Source organism: Astyanax mexicanus, unplaced genomic scaffold (genome assembly GCF_023375975.1).
Source record: "Astyanax mexicanus isolate ESR-SI-001 unplaced genomic scaffold, AstMex3_surface scaffold_41, whole genome shotgun sequence".
NCBI lineage: Eukaryota > Metazoa > Chordata > Actinopteri > Characiformes > Acestrorhamphidae > Astyanax > Astyanax mexicanus.
In genome coordinates, this window is record NW_026040051.1 from 682,501 (window position 1) to 690,000 (window position 7,500).

General features: G+C 46.5%; 33 non-coding genes and 1 pseudogene across 33 annotated transcripts in view; all 34 read left to right on the forward strand.

Annotated features, from left to right (window-relative positions):
* The window catches only part of LOC125794791 (5S ribosomal RNA), a 119-nt gene extending 109 nt beyond the window's left edge, over positions 1-10 (forward strand). The window contains exon 1 of the ribosomal RNA XR_007433802.1: positions 1-10. This exon is cut by the window's left edge and continues 109 nt beyond it. This is a non-coding gene — a ribosomal RNA (5S ribosomal RNA).
* Positions 11-120: 110 nt separating this feature from the next.
* Positions 121-239, forward strand: LOC125794803 (5S ribosomal RNA). Its single transcript, XR_007433814.1, has one exon. It is a non-coding gene; the product is annotated as a 5S ribosomal RNA (ribosomal RNA).
* A 110-nt stretch (positions 240-349) lies between these two features.
* Positions 350-468, forward strand: LOC125794814 (5S ribosomal RNA). The gene has a single exon (XR_007433825.1). It is a non-coding gene; the product is annotated as a 5S ribosomal RNA (ribosomal RNA).
* Positions 469-578: 110 nt separating this feature from the next.
* LOC125794555 (5S ribosomal RNA) lies at positions 579-697 on the forward strand. The gene has a single exon (XR_007433659.1). It is a non-coding gene; the product is annotated as a 5S ribosomal RNA (ribosomal RNA).
* A 110-nt stretch (positions 698-807) lies between these two features.
* On the forward strand, positions 808-926 carry LOC125794825 (5S ribosomal RNA). Its single transcript, XR_007433836.1, has one exon. It is a non-coding gene; the product is annotated as a 5S ribosomal RNA (ribosomal RNA).
* Positions 927-1,036: 110 nt separating this feature from the next.
* Positions 1,037-1,155, forward strand: LOC125794837 (5S ribosomal RNA). Its single transcript, XR_007433848.1, has one exon. It is a non-coding gene; the product is annotated as a 5S ribosomal RNA (ribosomal RNA).
* Positions 1,156-1,265: 110 nt separating this feature from the next.
* LOC125794848 (5S ribosomal RNA) lies at positions 1,266-1,384 on the forward strand. The gene has a single exon (XR_007433859.1). It is a non-coding gene; the product is annotated as a 5S ribosomal RNA (ribosomal RNA).
* Positions 1,385-1,494: 110 nt separating this feature from the next.
* Positions 1,495-1,613, forward strand: LOC125794859 (5S ribosomal RNA). The gene has a single exon (XR_007433870.1). It is a non-coding gene; the product is annotated as a 5S ribosomal RNA (ribosomal RNA).
* Positions 1,614-1,723: 110 nt separating this feature from the next.
* Positions 1,724-1,842, forward strand: LOC125794870 (5S ribosomal RNA). Its single transcript, XR_007433882.1, has one exon. It is a non-coding gene; the product is annotated as a 5S ribosomal RNA (ribosomal RNA).
* Positions 1,843-1,952: 110 nt separating this feature from the next.
* LOC125794881 (5S ribosomal RNA) lies at positions 1,953-2,071 on the forward strand. The gene has a single exon (XR_007433893.1). It is a non-coding gene; the product is annotated as a 5S ribosomal RNA (ribosomal RNA).
* A 110-nt stretch (positions 2,072-2,181) lies between these two features.
* LOC125794892 (5S ribosomal RNA) lies at positions 2,182-2,300 on the forward strand. The gene has a single exon (XR_007433904.1). It is a non-coding gene; the product is annotated as a 5S ribosomal RNA (ribosomal RNA).
* Positions 2,301-2,410: 110 nt separating this feature from the next.
* LOC125794903 (5S ribosomal RNA) lies at positions 2,411-2,529 on the forward strand. Its single transcript, XR_007433915.1, has one exon. It is a non-coding gene; the product is annotated as a 5S ribosomal RNA (ribosomal RNA).
* A 110-nt stretch (positions 2,530-2,639) lies between these two features.
* Positions 2,640-2,758, forward strand: LOC125794572 (5S ribosomal RNA). The gene has a single exon (XR_007433677.1). It is a non-coding gene; the product is annotated as a 5S ribosomal RNA (ribosomal RNA).
* Positions 2,759-2,868: 110 nt separating this feature from the next.
* LOC125794914 (5S ribosomal RNA) lies at positions 2,869-2,987 on the forward strand. Its single transcript, XR_007433926.1, has one exon. It is a non-coding gene; the product is annotated as a 5S ribosomal RNA (ribosomal RNA).
* Positions 2,988-3,097: 110 nt separating this feature from the next.
* LOC125794925 (5S ribosomal RNA) lies at positions 3,098-3,216 on the forward strand. The gene has a single exon (XR_007433937.1). It is a non-coding gene; the product is annotated as a 5S ribosomal RNA (ribosomal RNA).
* A 110-nt stretch (positions 3,217-3,326) lies between these two features.
* Positions 3,327-3,445, forward strand: LOC125795154 (5S ribosomal RNA). Its single transcript, XR_007434165.1, has one exon. It is a non-coding gene; the product is annotated as a 5S ribosomal RNA (ribosomal RNA).
* Positions 3,446-3,555: 110 nt separating this feature from the next.
* LOC125794936 (5S ribosomal RNA) lies at positions 3,556-3,674 on the forward strand. Its single transcript, XR_007433948.1, has one exon. It is a non-coding gene; the product is annotated as a 5S ribosomal RNA (ribosomal RNA).
* Positions 3,675-3,784: 110 nt separating this feature from the next.
* LOC125795151 (5S ribosomal RNA) lies at positions 3,785-3,903 on the forward strand. Its single transcript, XR_007434162.1, has one exon. It is a non-coding gene; the product is annotated as a 5S ribosomal RNA (ribosomal RNA).
* A 110-nt stretch (positions 3,904-4,013) lies between these two features.
* LOC125795143 (5S ribosomal RNA) lies at positions 4,014-4,132 on the forward strand. The gene has a single exon (XR_007434154.1). It is a non-coding gene; the product is annotated as a 5S ribosomal RNA (ribosomal RNA).
* Positions 4,133-4,242: 110 nt separating this feature from the next.
* LOC125794948 (5S ribosomal RNA) lies at positions 4,243-4,361 on the forward strand. Its single transcript, XR_007433960.1, has one exon. It is a non-coding gene; the product is annotated as a 5S ribosomal RNA (ribosomal RNA).
* A 110-nt stretch (positions 4,362-4,471) lies between these two features.
* Positions 4,472-4,590, forward strand: LOC125794959 (5S ribosomal RNA). The gene has a single exon (XR_007433971.1). It is a non-coding gene; the product is annotated as a 5S ribosomal RNA (ribosomal RNA).
* Positions 4,591-4,700: 110 nt separating this feature from the next.
* On the forward strand, positions 4,701-4,819 carry LOC125794970 (5S ribosomal RNA). Its single transcript, XR_007433982.1, has one exon. It is a non-coding gene; the product is annotated as a 5S ribosomal RNA (ribosomal RNA).
* Positions 4,820-4,929: 110 nt separating this feature from the next.
* Positions 4,930-5,048, forward strand: LOC125794642 (5S ribosomal RNA; annotated as a pseudogene).
* A 110-nt stretch (positions 5,049-5,158) lies between these two features.
* On the forward strand, positions 5,159-5,277 carry LOC125795198 (5S ribosomal RNA). Its single transcript, XR_007434209.1, has one exon. It is a non-coding gene; the product is annotated as a 5S ribosomal RNA (ribosomal RNA).
* Positions 5,278-5,387: 110 nt separating this feature from the next.
* On the forward strand, positions 5,388-5,506 carry LOC125795118 (5S ribosomal RNA). The gene has a single exon (XR_007434129.1). It is a non-coding gene; the product is annotated as a 5S ribosomal RNA (ribosomal RNA).
* Positions 5,507-5,616: 110 nt separating this feature from the next.
* LOC125794981 (5S ribosomal RNA) lies at positions 5,617-5,735 on the forward strand. Its single transcript, XR_007433993.1, has one exon. It is a non-coding gene; the product is annotated as a 5S ribosomal RNA (ribosomal RNA).
* A 110-nt stretch (positions 5,736-5,845) lies between these two features.
* Positions 5,846-5,964, forward strand: LOC125794992 (5S ribosomal RNA). The gene has a single exon (XR_007434004.1). It is a non-coding gene; the product is annotated as a 5S ribosomal RNA (ribosomal RNA).
* Positions 5,965-6,074: 110 nt separating this feature from the next.
* On the forward strand, positions 6,075-6,193 carry LOC125795003 (5S ribosomal RNA). The gene has a single exon (XR_007434015.1). It is a non-coding gene; the product is annotated as a 5S ribosomal RNA (ribosomal RNA).
* Positions 6,194-6,303: 110 nt separating this feature from the next.
* On the forward strand, positions 6,304-6,422 carry LOC125795014 (5S ribosomal RNA). Its single transcript, XR_007434026.1, has one exon. It is a non-coding gene; the product is annotated as a 5S ribosomal RNA (ribosomal RNA).
* A 110-nt stretch (positions 6,423-6,532) lies between these two features.
* On the forward strand, positions 6,533-6,651 carry LOC125795025 (5S ribosomal RNA). The gene has a single exon (XR_007434037.1). It is a non-coding gene; the product is annotated as a 5S ribosomal RNA (ribosomal RNA).
* A 110-nt stretch (positions 6,652-6,761) lies between these two features.
* Positions 6,762-6,880, forward strand: LOC125795036 (5S ribosomal RNA). The gene has a single exon (XR_007434048.1). It is a non-coding gene; the product is annotated as a 5S ribosomal RNA (ribosomal RNA).
* Positions 6,881-6,990: 110 nt separating this feature from the next.
* Positions 6,991-7,109, forward strand: LOC125795047 (5S ribosomal RNA). The gene has a single exon (XR_007434059.1). It is a non-coding gene; the product is annotated as a 5S ribosomal RNA (ribosomal RNA).
* Positions 7,110-7,219: 110 nt separating this feature from the next.
* Positions 7,220-7,338, forward strand: LOC125795067 (5S ribosomal RNA). The gene has a single exon (XR_007434078.1). It is a non-coding gene; the product is annotated as a 5S ribosomal RNA (ribosomal RNA).
* Positions 7,339-7,447: 109 nt separating this feature from the next.
* Positions 7,448-7,500, forward strand: part of LOC125795060 (5S ribosomal RNA) — a 119-nt gene continuing 66 nt past the window's right edge. The window contains exon 1 of the ribosomal RNA XR_007434071.1: positions 7,448-7,500. This exon is cut by the window's right edge and continues 66 nt beyond it. This is a non-coding gene — a ribosomal RNA (5S ribosomal RNA).

Genomic DNA, 7,500 nt, shown 5'->3' on the forward strand with positions numbered 1-7,500 from the left:
GCTGTAAGCTTTTCCCCTCTTGCTTCCATTACCATGGTCTTGTTATACATTACTAGTTTGTTATCTGAAACCCAACATAGATGAAGTTGCATAAGTAGTCTTGATGAGAGCTCTGAAATGGCTTACGGTCACACTACCCTGAGAACGCCCGATCTCGTCTGATCTCGGAAGCTAAGCAGGGTTTGGCCTGGTTAGTACTTGGATGGGAGACCACCTGGGAATACCAGGTGCTGTAAGCTTTTCCCCTCTTGCTTCCATTACCATGGTCTTGTTATACATTACTAGTTTGTTATCTGAAACCCAACATAGATGAAGTTGCATAAGTAGTCTTGATGAGAGCTTTGCAATGGCTTACGGTCACACTACCCTGAGAACGCCCGATCTCGTCTGATCTCGGAAGCTAAGCAGGGTTTGGCCTGGTTAGTACTTGGATGGGAGACCACCTGGGAATACCAGGTGCTGTAAGCTTTTCCCCTCTTGCTTCCATTACCATGGTCTTGTTATACATTACTAGTTTGTTATCTGAAACCCAACATAGATGAAGTTGCATAAGTAGTCTTGATGAGAGCTCTGCAATGTCTTACGGTCACACTACCCTGAGAACGCCCGATCTCGTCTGATTTCGGAAGCTAAGCAGGGTTTGGCCTGGTTAGTACTTGGATGGGAGACCACCTGGGAATACCAGGTGCTGTAAGCTTTTCCCCTCTTGCTTCCATTACCATGGTCTTGTTATACATTACTAGTTTGTTATCTGAAACCCAACATAGATGAAGTTGCATAAGTAGTCTTGATGAGAGCTCTGCAATGGCTTACGGTCACACTACCCTGAGAACGCCCGATCTCGTCTGATCTCGGAAGCTAAGCAGGGTTTGGCCTGGTTAGTACTTGGATGGGAGACCACCTGGGAATACCAGGTGCTGTAAGCTTTTCCCCTCTTGCTTCCATTACCATGGTCTTGTTATACATTACTAGTTTGTTATCTGAAACCCAACATAGATGAAGTTGCATAAGTAGTCTTGATGAGAGCTCTGCAATGGCTTACGGTCACACTACCCTGAGAACGCCCGATCTCGTCTGATCTCGGAAGCTAAGCAGGGTTTGGCCTGGTTAGTACTTGGATGGGAGACCACCTGGGAATACCAGGTGCTGTAAGCTTTTCCCCTCTTGCTTCCATTACCATGGTCTTGTTATACATTACTAGTTTGTTATCTGAAACCCAACATAGATGAAGTTGCATAAGTAGTCTTGATGAGAGCTCTGCAATGGCTTACGGTCACACTACCCTGAGAACGCCCGATCTCGTCTGATCTCGGAAGCTAAGCAGGGTTTGGCCTGGTTAGTACTTGGATGGGAGACCACCTGGGAATACCAGGTGCTGTAAGCTTTTCCCCTCTTGCTTCCATTACCATGGTCTTGTTATACATTACTAGTTTGTTATCTGAAACCCAACATAGATGAAGTTGCATAATTAGTCTTGATGAGAGCTCTGCAATGGCTTACGGTCACACTACCCTGAGAACGCCCGATCTCGTCTGATCTCGGAAGCTAAGCAGGGTTTGGCCTGGTTAGTACTTGGATGGGAGACCACCTGGGAATACCAGGTGCTGTAAGCTTTTCCCCTCTTGCTTCCATTACCATGGTCTTGTTATACATTACTAGTTTGTTATCTGAAACCCAACATAGATGAAGTTGCATAAGTAGTCTTGATGAGAGCTCTGCAATGGCTTACGGTCACACTACCCTGAGAACGCCCGATCTCGTCTGATCTCGGAAGCTAAGCAGGGTTTGGCCTGGTTAGTACTTGGATGGGAGACCACCTGGGAATACCAGGTGCTGTAAGCTTTTCCCCTCTTGCTTCCATTACCATGGTCTTGTTATACATTACTAGTTTGTTATCTGAAACCCAACATAGATGAAGTTGCATAAGTAGTCTTGATGAGAGCCTTGCAATGGCTTACGGTCACACTACCCTGAGAACGCCCGATCTCGTCTGATCTCGGAAGCTAAGCAGGGTTTGGCCTGGTTAGTACTTGGATGGGAGACCACCTGGGAATACCAGGTGCTGTAAGCTTTTCCCCTCTTACTTCCATTACCATGGTCTTGTTATACATTACTAGTTTGTTATCTGAAACCCAACATAGATGAAGTTGCATAAGTAGTCTTGATGAGAGCTCTGCAATGGCTTACGGTCACACTACCCTGAGAACGCCCGATCTCGTCTGATCTCGGAAGCTAAGCAGGGTTTGGCCTGGTTAGTACTTGGATGGGAGACCACCTGGGAATACCAGGTGCTGTAAGCTTTTCCCCTCTTGCTTCCATTACCATGGTCTTGTTATACATTACTAGTTTGTTATCTGAAACCAAACATAGATGAAGTTGCAAAAGTAGTCTTGATGAGAGCTCTGCAATGGCTTACGGTCACACTACCCTGAGAACGCCCGATCTCGTCTGATCTCGGAAGCTAAGCAGGGTTTGGCCTGGTTAGTACTTGGATGGGAGACCACCTGGGAATACCAGGTGCTGTAAGCTTTTCCCCTCTTGCTTCCATTACCATGGTCTTGTTATACATTACTAGTTTGTTATCTGAAACCCAACATAGATGAAGTTGCATAAGTAGTCTTGATGAGAGCTCTGCAATGGCTTACGGTCACACTACCCTGAGAACGCCCGATGTCGTCTGATCTCGGAAGCTAAGCAGGGTTTGGCCTGGTTAGTACTTGGATGGGAGACCACCTGGGAATACCAGGTGCTGTAAGCTTTTCCCCTCTTGCTTCCATTACCATGGTCTTGTTATACATTACTAGTTTGTTATCTGAAACCCAACATAGATGAAGTTGCATAAGTAGTCTTGATGAGAGCTCTGCAATGGCTTACGGTCACACTACCCTGAGAACGCCCGATCTCGTCTGATCTCGGAAGCTAAGCAGGGTTTGGCCTGGTTAGTACTTGGATGGGAGACCACCTGGGAATACCAGGTGCTGTAAGCTTTTCCCCTCTTGCTTCCATTACCATGGTCTTGTTATACATTACTAGTTTGTTATCTGAAACCCAACATAGATGAAGTTGCATAAGTAGTCTTGATGAGAGCTTTGCAATGGCTTACGGTCACACTACCCTGAGAACGCCCGATCTCGTCTGATCTCGGAAGCTAAGCAGGGTTTGGCCTGGTTAGTACTTGGATGGGAGACCACCTGGGAATACCAGGTGCTGTAAGCTTTTCCCCTCTTGCTTCCATTACCATGGTCTTGTTATACATTACTAGTTTGTTATCTGAAACCCAACATAGATGAAGTTGCATAAGTAGTCTTGATGAGAGCTCTGCAATGGCTTACGGTCACACTACCCTGAGAACGCCCGATCTCGTCTGATCTCAGAAGCTAAGCAGGGTTTGGCCTGGTTAGTACTTGGATGGGAGACCACCTGGGAATACCAGGTGCTGTAAGCTTTTCCCCTCTTGCTTCCATTACCATGGTCTTGTTATACATTACTAGTTTGTTATCTGAAACCCAACATAGATGAAGTTGCATAAGTAGTCTTGATGAGAGCTCTGCAATGGCTTACGGTCACACTACCCTGAGAACGCCCGATCTCGTCTGATCTCGGAAGCTAAGCAGGGTTTGGCCTGGTTAGTACTTGGATGGGAGACCACCTGGGAATACCAGGTGCTGTAAGCTTTTCCCCTCTTGCTTCCATTACCATGGTCTTGTTATACATTACTAGTTTGTTATCTGAAACCCAACATAGATGAAGTTGCATAAGTAGTCTTGATGAGAGCTCTGCAATGGCTTACGGTCACACTACCCTGAGAACGCCAGATCTCGTCTGATCTCGGAAGCTAAGCAGGGTTTGGCCTGGTTAGTACTTGGATGGGAGACCACCTGGGAATACCAGGTGCTGTAAGCTTTTCCCCTCTTGCTTCCATTACCATGGTCTTGTTATACATTACTAGTTTGTTATCTGAAACCCAACATAGATGAAGTTGCATAAGTAGTCTTGATGAGAGCTCTGCAATGGCTTACGGTCACACTACCCTGAGAACGCCCGATCTCGTCTGATCTCGGAAGCTAAGCAGGGTTTGGCCTGGTTAGTACTTGGATGGGAGACCACCTGGGAATACCAGGTGCTGTAACCTTTTCCCCTCTTGCTTCTATTACCATGGTCTTGTTATACATTACTAGTTTGTTATCTGAAACCCAACATAGATGAAGTTGCATAAGTAGTCTTGATGAGAGCTCTGCAATGGCTTACGGTCACACTACCCTGAGAACGCCCGATCTCGTCTGATCTCGGAAGCTAAGCAGGGTTTGGCCTGGTTAGTACTTGGATGGGAGACCACCTGGGAATACCAGGTGCTGTAAGCTTTTCCCCTCTTGCTTCCATTACCATGGTCTTGTTATACATTACTAGTTTGTTATCTGAAACCCAACATAGATGAAGTTGCATAAGTAGTCTTGATGAGAGCTCTGCAATGGCTTACGGTCACACTACCCTGAGAACGCCCGATCTCGTCTGATCTCGGAAGCTAAGCAGGGTTTGGCCTGGTTAGTACTTGGATGGGAGACCACCTGGGAATACCAGGTGCTGTAAGCTTTTCCCCTCTTGCTTCCATTACCATGGTCTTGTTATACATTACTAGTTTGTTATCTGAAACCCAACATAGATGAAGTTGCATAAGTAGTCTTGATGAGAGCTCTGCAATGGCTTACGGTCACACTACCCTGAGAACGCCCGATCTCGTCTGATCTCGGAAGCTAAGCAGGGTTTGGCCTGGTTAGTACTTGGATGGGAGACCACCTGGGAATACCAGGTGCTGTAAGCTTTTCCCCTCTTGCTTCCATTACCATGGTCTTGTTATACATTACTAGTTTGTTACCTGAAACCCAACATAGATGAAGTTGCATAAGTAGTCTTGATGAGAGCTCTGCAATGGCTTACGGTCACACTACCCTGAGAACGCCAGATCTCGTCTGATCTCAGAAGCTAAGCAGGGTTTGGCCTTGTTAGTACTTGCATGGGAGACCACCTGGGAATACCAGGTGCTGTAAGCTTTTCCCCTCTTGCTTCCATTACCATGGTCTTGTTATACATTACTAGTTTGTTATCTGAAACCCAACATAGATGAAGTTGCATAAGTAGTCTTGATGAGAGCTCTGCGATGGCTTACGGTCACACTACCCTGAGAACGCCCGATCTCGTCTGATCTCGGAAGCTAAGCAGGGTTTGGCCTGGTTAGTACTTGGATGGGAGACCACCTGGTAATACCAGGTGCTGTAAGCTTTTCCCCTCTTGCTTCCATTACCATGGTCTTGTTATACATTACTAGTTTGTTATCTGAAACCCAACATAGATGAAGTTGCATAAGTAGTCTTGATGAGAGCTCTGCAATGGCTTACGGTCACACTACCCTGAGAACGCCCGATCTCGTCTGATCTCGGAAGCTAAGCAGGGTTTGGCCTGGTTAATACTTGGATGGGAGACCACCTGGGAATACCAGGTGCTGTAAGCTTTTCCCCTCTTGCTTCCATTACCATGGTCTTGTTATACATTACTAGTTTGTTATCTGAAACCCAACATAGATGAAGTTGCATAAGTAGTCTTGATGAGAGCTCTGCAATGGCTTACGGTCACACTACCCTGAGAACGCCCGATCTCGTCTGATCTCGGAAGCTAAGCAGGGTTTGGCCTGGTTAGTACTTGGATGGGAGACCACCTGGGAATACCAGGTGCTGTAAGCTTTTCCCCTCTTGCTTCCATTACCATGGTCTTGTTATACATTACTAGTTTGTTACCTGAAACCCAACATAGATGAAGTTGCATAAGTAGTCTTGATGAGAGCTCTGCAATGGCTTACGGTCACACTACCCTGAGAACGCCCGATCTCGTCTGATCTCGGAAGCTAAGCAGGGTTTGGCCTGGTTAGTACTTGGATGGGAGACCACCTGGGAATACCAGGTGCTGTAAGCTTTTCCCCTCTTGCTTCCATTACCATGGTCTTGTTATACATTACTAGTTTGTTATCTGAAACCCAACATAGATGAAGTTGCATAAGTAGTCTTGATGAGAGCTCTGCAATGGCTTACGGTCACACTACCCTGAGAACGCCCGATCTCGTCTGATCTCGGAAGCTAAGCAGGGTTTGGCCTGGTTAGTACTTGGATGGGAGACCACCTGGGAATACCAGGTGCTGTAAGCTTTTCCCCTCTTGCTTCCATTACCATGGTCTTGTTATACATTACTAGTTTGTTATCTGAAACCCAACATAGATGAAGTTGCATAAGTAGTCTTGATGAGAGCTCTGCAATGGCTTACGGTCACACTACCCTGAGAACGCCCGATCTCGTCTGATCTCGGAAGCTAAGCAGGGTTTGGCCTGGTTAGTACTTGGATGGGAGACCACCTGGGAATACCAGGTGCTGTAAGCTTTTCCCCTCTTGCTTCCATTACCATGGTCTTGTTATACATTACTAGTTTGTTATCTGAAACCCAACATAGATGAAGTTGCATAAGTAGTCTTGATGAGAGCTCTGCAATGGCTTACGGTCACACTACCCTGAGAACGCCCGATCTCGTCTGATCTCGGAAGCTAAGCAGGGTTTGGCCTGGTTAGTACTTGGATGGGAGACCACCTGGGAATACCAGGTGCTGTAAGCTTTTCCCCTATTGCTTCCATTACCATGGTCTTGTTATACATTACTAGTTTGTTATCTGAAACCCAACATAAATGAAGTTGCATAAGTAGTCTTGATGAGAGCTCTGCAATGGCTTACGGTCACACTACCCTGAGAACGCCCGATCTCGTCTGATCTCGGAAGCTAAGCAGGGTTTGGCCTGGTTAGTACTTGGATGGGAGACCACCTGGGAATACCAGGTGCTGTAAGCTTTTCCCCTCTTGCTTCCATTACCATGGTCTTGTTATACATTACTAGTTTGTTATCTGAAACCCAACATAGATGAAGTTGCATAAGTAGTCTTGATGAGAGCTCTGCAATGGCTTACGGTCACACTACCCTGAGAACGCCCGATCTCGTCTGATCTCGGAAGCTAAGCAGGGTTTGGCCTGGTTAGTACTTGGATGGGAGACCACCTGGGAATACCAGGTGCTGTAAGCTTTTCCCCTCTTGCTTCCATTACCATGGTCTTGTTATACATTACTAGTTTGTTATCTGAAACCCAACATAGATGAAGTTGCATAAGTAGTCTTGATGAGAGCTCTGCAATGGCTTACGGTCACACTACCCTGAGAACGCCTGATCTCGTCTGATCTCGGAAGCTAAGCAGGGTTTGGCCTGGTTAGTACTTGGATGGGAGACCACCTGGGAATACCAGGTGCTGTAAGCTTTTCCCCTCTTGCTTCCATTACCATGGTCTTGTTATACATTACTAGTTTGTTATCTGAAACCCAACTGGATGAAGTTGCATAAGTAGTCTTGATGAGAGCTCTGCAATGGCTTACGGTCACACTACCCTGAGAACGCCCGATCTCGTCTGATCTCGGAAGCT